Below are 8,471 nucleotides of genomic sequence, written 5' to 3' on the forward strand. Positions count from 1 at the left end.
TCCGGAGGGTAGTTGATTCTGATTTCAAATAAACCCCTTTCATATGGGGTGTACTGTGGGCCTTTTATTCTGATCGACCATTTGAAGAAGTTATCATCCAAGATAAGAAGAATCATTACAAGTAAACAGAAGAAACCAGGAAGAGTTGAAGAACAACATATGAATCGACATACCATCGATGGCCAAAAGCCACCCTGGGCTCTCAATGTACAATTTCTCCATCTCAGCAATTATCTATTGTTGAACAAGCGCAAGGTAATCCATTGTATAATGTAAGTTTTTTGGGTTGAATGGACACTGAACGATTGTGATATGCTTGTTATTTATAGTGATATGATAGTGGTGGCTAAGTGAAAGGTCGTGAAAGGGGAAAGGTCTTTAATTAGTGCAGTTAGCGTTATGTGTAATGATGCTATGTATTAATGACCTGCATTGGGTTTTGCAGATATGAAGACTCTGAGATTATAGGCCTAATAATAACTCCAAGATATGGATACATGAATTGATCGATTTTGTTTCAGAATTTGGATATATATGTATTGGTTATTTTTTTTAGTTTTAATTCAGGAACGTATGTTAAATGTAAACAGATTATGAGTATTGGTATCCAATAAAATTAAAACCATTGTTATATAAAATTTCATGTTCATATTTGAGTATGTTAATTATTCAGGTATCTTAAGTAAGATCTAAGGTTATTTAATTAAATTGTTACTAACTATATATGTGGTTGCGGTAGATTTTAATTAATCCTTTCAACCAATTGCAGCCTATGGCAATGAGATTGCTGGAATCACATGTGCAAGCTTCAATTGCTTTAAAAATAATCTCATCATTGGTGCCCATAATTATCTTAACATCCCTAATGCTCAATTAGACTGCATTTTATGCGAGACCCCGTAGTCATGGAAATGGGTTAGACATACAATCTGGAATCGAGCAACCTCTGGACCGAATCAGGACACAACACCTGTCTCAAGACAATCTCCATAACAATTTGCACAATAATTATCATCCGATATTCGAGCAAGTGAAAAATCCATATGCACATTTTTGTGAACCATATTCTTTTTTATGTACAAAGGATTTGGTAACTTTAGATCCCATATTCATTAATTATAGGAATTTCTACACTCTCTTCTCCTCGAGTAATATCATCCCGATAAATGAGATATTTCTATGGCTTCAACAGAAAGCGCATAATCATCATCTGTGTCCTCGTCCTCGTCATTGTCGGCATCATCATAATGATCAGAAGCAGTTCTAGAATCATTAGCAGACAATTTTGCAACAGAGCTGGTATTAGTATTTGTTGACTGCGGCGGGACTTGATTTCTCTTGATGATCTCAGTTGTAGTTTCTCAGAAGGCATGCCCTTTGATTCAGACTCTTGCAAAGTCTCTATTGGATTTTGGGGAACAGCAACTTTATGATGTATGCTAGAAGACATTTCTTGGTGGTTAGGTTGAGATTGGAAATAAATACACTGTGTTTCAACTGCCTACCCTTGGTTCCTTGGTGTTCTTATATTCTATTGATCTACAATATTTATAGCATGTTTGCCTTTTGAGGCGGCTACCTGGAACCATATGGTTGTGTTAGAGGATATTTCACCAACAGCTCCATTTGATAAATTAATGGGTTGGAGTACAACCCGCACTAAATTGCCTCTAGAGATCCCAAGAGAGTGAGAAGCCAAAATGATGACAAATTTATATAATAAATCTGTGATATAATCCCTCAACATAACTATAATGTTCTAATGAAAAAATAACAAAGATGTAAACATCACAAATTTAGACCACAACTACATGTTCTATACTTGGAAGACATACGAAGCAGCTAGTGTCGGGTTGCATTTCAGCATTGATAACATGGGGATATTATCCAAAGGATCAAAGGAGATATTCGCCTAGAACCGCCGCGTATTAATCACCTGATACTGGAAGGGTACGGCGTATCAAGCAAGGAGATCCGATAGACGGATCACCAAGACTTCGCCACAAGAGATCCGCAATCAAACCTATGTGGCGTTCCGCCATAACCTCCCAATCCGCCAGTGGAACAGCTGAGCCGATCCCGCAATAAAGACCATTAATGAGCTATTAATAAGCTAACGGGCATACTTAAAGGAAACCAGTAACCGCCATTAATGGAGCATTAATGGAGACTTTCTAGTTACTAAAGGTTACAACTTCATGACTATATATAGCTTGCATCTCAAGCTATCAAGGTACACATTCACACAATCCTAGAAACCCTACTTTGTCAATTCAGTTTACTCTTTCATACCTTATACTGACTTTGGCATCGGAGCTTCCCCCCGTCGAACCCAACGACGCCCCCCACAGGGACGGAGGCTAGTCGGAAATTCTCCACAAGTCATCAATTGGTGCGGTGAACGTGGACCCTTAGCTAAATAAAAGGGTTTTTCGTTCACAATACGATATGACGAATGGAGAGCAGAATCCCTCCTCAGGGATTGAAACACCGTTGGTAACACCATCAAGCCAACCTGTAACTAGCGGTGGACGCGTTGATATAAATGCTCATGCGACACATGATGGAAGGAGTATGTCGCCAGATACATTCATCGAAACATGTGCGGGATCCATAGGAAGAGCATTTGGCCCTGAGATGGAGAGCCGCCTAAGGTCGTTCATGATAATTCCAGAGCTTCGGCGCACAGCACCGAATCCTACAGCATCTCAATGGCCCCAGGCAGCTATAGGATCGAACGCCCATAATTCTTCATTCTTCCAAACTCAACCTACGGATTCCATGGTGATTACTACCGTCGCAGCTAGTAACCCGCCACTCAATCGGTAATTATTTTCTGATGGAGCAGAAGGGAGTCGAAGGAATGACCAATCTCTCCCGGGGGGACCAGGAAACCCTAGGGCGAGTCTGGACGGATCAGGTGCCCCGAATCGCCCACGGTCGAATCTCCCAAAAGGCGGATCAGGAGGCCGAAGACACAAAAAGAGGAAGAAGGGAAGCAGCACGCGATCAAAGTCACCTTCACCTCCAAGGCAGAGGTCATCCCGACGGGGTAGGTCACCCTGATCCTCAGGTCAGAGACCAAGTAAGAGGCCAGTAGAGACACCTCATCCGGATAGGCCACAACCACCACCGAACCAAGAGGAGGATATACGAGCTCCTTCTGGAGGACAAGCAGGTGGAGGTGGGCGTTCGCCATCAAATCCGTCGTCCGACTCTAGCTCCTCATCTTCTCCAAGTAGATCTCCCCATAGGAGACCTCCGAGGGCGGGTCCGGAAAATTTTGATGATCGCGTTAGAGCTACGGTGCTCCGCATAAATGAAGAGAATGCCAAGCATAATCCATTCGCCAATCGTGATTCGCCCTTTACGGCATGGATCGAAGCTGAGGAAACAGACAGGCATTTCAAAATACCTAATATCCCGGTGTACATGGGTGCAGACAACCCCGAGGCCCATGCCAGAAAGTACCGAATGTTGCTCAGCCTTAACCGTGCAAGTGAGGCGGTATTGTGCCGGATGTTTATCACCACATTAGGAGGTCCCGCTTATGATTGGTTCCAATCTTTACCTCCTAGATCGATAGACAGCTGGGATCAGTTGAGTAGGGAGTTTTGTGCTAAATTCGCCGGATGTATCCCTCCAGTGGTCAAGTCACGGAAGCTTTTTGAATTAAAGCAGAATGCGAATGAACCCCTTCGAGAATATGTAGACAATTTCAACAAATTGTGTATACGAATTGTCGATGTGGATGTCTCCATGGCAGCGGAAGCTCTAGCAAAAAACACCACGTGTAAAAGCTTGCAGGATGATTTAATTCGGAAGAAGCCCAAAGATATGGCAGAATTAATTGAACGATGCAAGGACTTCATGGAGGTGGATGATATCCGCAGGGAGTCATTGTCTCCGCCCAAGAAGGACAAAGGCGAATCTCGGCATCGGGATAAGGAGAAAGACAAGCACCCGGATTCGTCCTCTAGGGGTCGGCGGAGGGGCTCTAAGAACAAATCGGCATACGTGTCGTCATTTACGCCGCTCAATGCCTCTAAAAGCGAAGTGCTAATGTGGATTGAGAATAGCCAGCACAAGCGGAGCATTTCATACCCCGAACCAAAAAGGGGGGAGTACACCAACACTGGAAAAAATCCCAAAAATTATTGCAAATACCATAGGAAGAATGGCCATGACACAGACGCATGCTGAGAGTTAGCCAGAGAGATAGAAAGGCTTATCGAAAGGGGAAAGTTGGACAGGTTCGTCCAAAATGATAGCAAGAAGGGAGATGGTGACAGATCCAGAGATGATCAGAAAAAGAAGGCAAAAGGGACCATCAATGTCATAGCAGGCGGACCAGGATACCAACCTATGTTGAAAAAGGCAAAAACCACTGGTCTGGATAGGGCATCACTTAATCGCCCCTTTGCAGATGCCGGCTCAGAGATCTCTCCTCATGCGGACGCCCTGGTCATTACTATGATGGTGGAAGGCTGGGAGATGAAAAGAGTGATGATTGACACCGGAAGTTCATGCAATGTCATCACAAGAGGAGCATTCGCCAAGCTTATGGTCGACCCAATCCAAGTGGAAACCACCATAGTGGACATCCTGGGAGTAACAGGGCACACCATCCAAACGAAGGGCCGGGTAACATTAGATTGTGAGTTAGCCGATGAAGATCAAATCTGGAAAGGAGATCTGGAATTCTCCATCCTGGATGGCCAGTTAGCTTACAATATCATCCTTGGGCGACCCTTTATCTTCGAAGCCGCAGCTCTTATCTCCATACGCCACTTAACTATTTACATCCCCACGGCCAAGGGAGGTGTAATGATCCGAGGAAACCAAAAGGTGGCTCAGGAGACGTATTCGGCATCTTTGATGATTCGCCCGCAGTCTAAAGATGAGGATGAGGAAGAACTTGTCACAATGGCCTTGGGTGAAATGGAGATGTACCTCATGGCGGATGGAAAACAGGTACGGATGGCTAAAGGGCTAAAGGGAGAAATTAAGGAAGCTATCACCAAGGTTCTCCATGAGTTAGAAGATGTCTTTGCATGGAAAGATGAGATCCTTCCAGGGATTATTTCAGATGTAATCACTCACAAACTCAACATCGAGAAAGACGCGGTACCAGTGGCACAAAAATGGAGAAACCATGGCCCTGAGAGGCAGAAGGTGATAGAAGAGGAGATCACCAAGCTCAAACGGGCAGATGCCATCGAAGAGGTACTTTATACACAGTGGCTGGCGAATGTGGTTCTAGTCAAAAAAGCAGGCGGATCATACCGCATGTGTATTGACTTCACAGATCTCAACAAAGCTTGTCCTAAAGACAACTACCCCCTGCCGTGTATTGATATCCTAGTAGATGGGACCGCGGGACACGCCATGTACTCCTTCACTGACGTGAAGTCGAGTTATCACCAGATTCCAATGGAGCCTTCGGATAGAATCAAAACTTCGTTCGTGACACACCAAGCTACCTATTGCTTCAAAGTCATGCCCTTTGGGCTTAAAAATGCAGGGGCAACTTATCAACGGATGATGAACAAAATATTCGGGGAAACCAAAGGTGATAACTTTTCTGTCTATGTGGATGATATGATCATCAAAAGTACCACTGTAGAGAAGCATGCGGATGATATAAAGGAGGTACTGGGCGTACTCCGACATCACAACATTAAATTGAATCCGGAGAAATGCACCTTTGGAGCGACGTATGGAAAATTCTTAGGATTCATGATCAGCCAGAAGGGAGTGAGTCGAAACCCCGACAAGATCAAAGCTGTCTTGGAAATGAAAACGCCGCAGAATATTAGGGAAGTGCAGCGTCTTAATGGGCGTATCGTGGCCTTGGGCAGGTTTATCTCATGTTCAGCTCGAGGATGCCAACCCTTTTATGAAGTGATCAAAAAGCAAAAGGCGTTCGAATGGAGCGAGGATTGTGAAAAAGCCTTCCAAGGGATCAAATGGTTTCTCACGGAGCCACCCCTGATGAGTCGACCCTTGAAAGGTGAGGATCTCTACATGTATGTCTCCGTTACAGACAAAGCCGTTTGCACGGTCATGATAAGGGAAGAAGATGGCCAGCAGTATCCGATTTATTACGTGAGCAAAGTATTATAAGATGCTGAAACCCGATATTCCAGGCTGGATAAGATGGCGCTGGCCATTGTCACCACGTCAATTCACCTCAGGCCCTACTTTCAGGCTCATACAGTCATAGTTCGCACAAGCATACCCATGAGGAAAGTGTTGCAAAAGCCAGAAACCTCGGGGAGATTGATGGAATGGGCAATCCGCCTAGGGGAATTCGATGTTCGTTATGAAAGCCGATCAGCCCTGAAAAGTCAAGTCTTGGCAGACTTTGTGAATGAATTCACTGAAGAGGGAATGAATCTCCCCAAATCTAAAGTTGAGGAATGGACGATGTACACAGATGGGGCTTCTTCGGCTGAAGGTGCAGGTATTGGCATCGTGATCAAAGGTCCCTAATATATAAAGCTACACTACGCGGCAAAATTGGATTTCCTCGCAACCAACAACGCAGCGGAGTATGAGGCCTTAATATTGGGACTACGCCTGCTAAAGGAAATCACTCCCGAGCGGATCGTAATCTATAGCGATTCCAAATTAATGGTCAACCAGGTGATCAAGAATTTAGAGGTAAAAGATGACATTCTTGCCAAATATGTCGACGAGGTTAAGAAACTGCTAAATCACCTCGAAGCCAAAGACACCAAGTGGGAATTAATCCATGTGCCTCGAGGATCCAACACAGAGGCCGATCACCTAGCCAAAATGGCTTCAAGCAAGGAGCATTGGGCGGATCTGCAATGCCCATTTGAAGTCAAGACAGCGTCGGCCTTCGCCTCGGAGATGGTATCCTTACTCATGTCTGTGGAGAGTGATTGGAGATCACCAATCCGCCAGTATCTAATAGATGGAACATTGCCTTTGGACAAGGAAGAAGCTCGGCGGATCGTAAGAAAGGCGGCCTATTTCTCCGTGGTAAATGATTGCCTATACAGAAAGTCTTTTAGCCACCCCTGGTTAAAATGCATCATACCAGAAGAGGGACAGCAAATCCTCAAAGAGTTGCACGAAGGCACATGTGGAGCCCATGAGGCATCTACCTCCATTTTAAAGAAATCCAGGTTAGCAGGATTTTATTGGCCAACAGCGGAACTTGATGCTCAAAAGTTAGTGGAGTCTTGCCATAATTGTCAGATTCATGCAAATGAATCACACACAGCTAAACACCTTCAAAGGCCCATCATCGAAGGTCGACCTTTTGCAGTTTGGGGAATTGACATCATTGGACCATTTCCTCCTACCCGAAGACAGAGGAAGTATGTGGTAGTGGTTGTGGATCATTTCACCAAATAACCGTCTAGATCAGGCTTCACCATCTGCACAAAGATTGGAAGGTTAAAACTTAGATTCACAATGCGGAAAAAAAAACATCAAAGCAGCTTACCTGTTCTTTCTCCACAGTGGGCATCGCAGCTCTCATGGCATCCGCCATAAACTTTCATCCGTCGGAAGTTGTAGGCTTCTTCTTCTTCTGCAGAGGAAGATCAGCCATTGTATCAGCGGGACGCTTTCCTGCACCCTTCTAGGGATCCACTGCCTGCCCCTTCTTTCGAGCCTCATCCTCCTTCAGCTTCTTGTGTATCTCTACAAGAGCATGACTGGCCTTAGACAAACCCCTGACAAAAGAACCGTAAAATAATCAAGGTTCAAGGAAAAACAAAGTTACCTTCATCAAGTTGTGTAAACTTCACATAAGTGATCTCGCCCCCTTCCCGGTGGATCAAGGGGATATCATTCATCATGAAGTCCAAGGCGTCGGTGTATGTCCAAGCCTCCGCCTTGACACTTTTCATGATATTCACCACTTCCTCGTCACTGTATGTCAATATACGCATGTCTCCAGCCATATGCAAAGGTCTGGCACTCCAAACCGACGGAAAACCTAGAGACTCGCCCTCCCTTATCTTTACATAGAAGAATTTCTCATCCCAAAGATGAACATTGGACAGCTTGCCACTAAACGGCGAATAGGTTCCGAACTTAGCAAAGGTGTAAAAGGACTCGGCTTTTCGTTTCGTCGGTTTGTGAAGAGTTCGAAAGACTCGAGGGTTACAAACTACCCCTAAATTGGAAGCTAAATAACAATCCAGAGCTACATCTAGCCAGCCATTTGGATGCAGCTAGCTGACAGTGATATCAAAGTAAGCTAGGATGTCCGCCATCATCTTGGGAAGAGGAAGCCAGAACCCTCTTTCTACGTGACAACTGTATACAGATAAATACCCCGTTGGCGGACAGGCAGGTCGCTGATGAGCTTCCGCCAACATAGTCTCGTATTCTTTTATCCAAGGGAAGCGATCCGCCAGGTTCGCTAGATCCGCGACACTCATACGAGAGGAAGTGGACTCCGCATGAGGCGCCTTTTTCCTAAGTGG

This window comes from Euphorbia lathyris, chromosome 6 (genome assembly GCF_963576675.1).
Source record: "Euphorbia lathyris chromosome 6, ddEupLath1.1, whole genome shotgun sequence".
Taxonomy (NCBI): Eukaryota; Viridiplantae; Streptophyta; class Magnoliopsida; order Malpighiales; family Euphorbiaceae; genus Euphorbia; species Euphorbia lathyris.